The sequence below is a fragment of the Ornithorhynchus anatinus genome, chromosome 5 (assembly GCF_004115215.2).
Source record: "Ornithorhynchus anatinus isolate Pmale09 chromosome 5, mOrnAna1.pri.v4, whole genome shotgun sequence".
Lineage (NCBI taxonomy): Eukaryota > Metazoa > Chordata > Mammalia > Monotremata > Ornithorhynchidae > Ornithorhynchus > Ornithorhynchus anatinus.
Window position 1 is genome coordinate 25054420 of NC_041732.1, and position 2035 is coordinate 25056454.

Here is a 2035-nt window from a genome sequence, read left to right on the forward strand (position 1 = left end):
TCCCGGAGGCAGGAGGAGATGCGAGCCTGAAGGGAGGGGGAGAGGACAGGGGCGGAGATGTAGATCTGCGTGTCATCTGCGTAGAGATGGTAGTCAAAGCCGTGAGAGCGGATGAGTTCACCGAGGGAGTGAGTGTAAATGGAGAACAGAAGAGGGCCAAGAACTGACCCTTGAGGAACTCCAACAGTTAAAGGATGGGAGGGGGAGGAGGCTCCAGCGAAGGAGACCGAGAATGATCGGCCAGAGAGGTAAGAGGAGAACCGGGAGAGGACAGAGTCCGTGAAGCCAAGGTGAGATAAGGTATGGAGGAGGAGGGGATGGTCGACAGTGTCAAAGGCAGCAGAGAGGTCAAGGAGGATCAGAATGGAGTAGGAGCCATTGGATTTGGCAAGAAGGAGGTCATGGGTGACCTTAGAGAGAGCAGTCTCGGTAGAGTGGAGGGGACGGAAGCCAGATTGGAGGGGGTCTAGGAGAGAATGGGATTTAAGGAATTCTAGGCATCGATTGTAGACGACTCGTTCTAGGATTTTGGAAAGGAAGGGTAGTAGGGAGATAGGACGATAACTGGAGGGGGAAGTGGGGTCAAGAGCGGGTTTTTTTAGGATGGGGGAGACGTGGGCATGTTTGAAGGCAGAGGGGAAGGAGCCCTTGGAGATTGAGTGGTTAAAAATAGAAGTTAAGGAAGGGAGGAGGGCAGGGGCGATGGTTTTAAGAAGGTGAGAGGGAATGGGGTCCGAGGCGCAGGTGGAGGGGGTGGCACTTGCGAGGAGGGAGGAGATCTCCTCTGAGGATACTGCAGGGAAGGACGGGAAAGGAGGGGATTGGTGGGGGGGAGGGGAGAAGCGGAGGGGTGACTTTGGGGAGCTCAGACCTGATCGTGTTGATTTTCATGAGGAAATAGGTGGCCAGATCATTGGGGGTGAGAGATGGGGGAGGGGGAGGAACAGGGGGCCTAAGGAGAGAGTTAAAGGTCCGGAACAATCGGCAGGGCTGACGGGCATGGGTGTCGATGAGGGAGGAGAAGAAGCTTTGCCTGGCGGAGGAGAGGGCAGAGTTAAGGCAGGAAAGGATAAATTTGAAGTGTGTGAGGTCGGCTTTGTGCTTGGACTTTCGCCAGCAGCACTCAGCAGCTCGAGCATAGGAGTGTAGGAGACGGACGTGATAACCTTGTATCTCCCCTAGTGCTTAGAACAGTGCTTAGCTCATAGTAAGCGCTTAAAAAATACCATAATTATTATTATTATTATTACTTATCTACTGCTTAACCTTGGGCAAATTACTGTGCCTTAGTTCACTCACATGCAAAATGAAAGTTCAATACCTGTCCTTCCTCCTATTTAAACTGTGAGCCTCATGTCTCTTAGTACAGTGTTTAACACATACCACAATTAAAAGTATCATTTCTTGGACAAAGATCCTTTCTTTTCTAGATTGTGCTCTTTCTATTGCCTAGTTCCTCTGAGCCTTTTTTTACAGAGATTTATTTGAGCATCGGATATCAAACGATCAATAATATGCATGGAGTGTTTACTGTGTACAGAGCACTAAATGCTGGGTGGAGTAGAATACTACAGAGGTGGTAGACACAATCCCTGCTCACAATGAGTTTACAGTTTAGAGGGGAAGAGAAACAGTAATCTAAAAAAATGAATTACAAATATGTAAATAAGGGCTTCCCCTCTCAGGATCGCACCTGGAGAGTTTCCAGTACTCTACCAGTCTCAGCTACTGGAGGGAGAGTTGTGCAGAAGCCTATCCATTCCATTCCTAGCTTGGGCAGTGGATAGTGAATGGAAGGCAATCTGCTACAAGTCTGAACTCACTATTGTTCGGCAGCAGCGGCATGGGAGACGGTGAGGGCGGAGACTCAAGTTTACTGTGTGGAAAAAGACTGCGAGGAAGAAGGGAATGTAAACTACTTGCATATTTTTACCAAGAAAACTCTATGGATATACTACCAGAACAATTGCAGATGGAGAGTGGGGCATTTTGGGAAAGATGTGTGCAGGGACTAGCTGTAGGTTGGAAATGATGT

The 2035-nt window shown here is 49.0% G+C and overlaps 1 non-coding gene across 1 annotated transcript; it reads left to right on the forward strand.

The window, feature by feature from the left end:
* The first annotated feature begins 1675 nt into the window (after positions 1–1675).
* On the forward strand, positions 1676–1813 carry LOC114812346. The gene has a single exon (XR_003760002.1). It is a non-coding gene; the product is annotated as a small nucleolar RNA SNORA7 (small nucleolar RNA).
* The last annotated feature ends 222 nt before the right edge of the window (positions 1814–2035 follow it).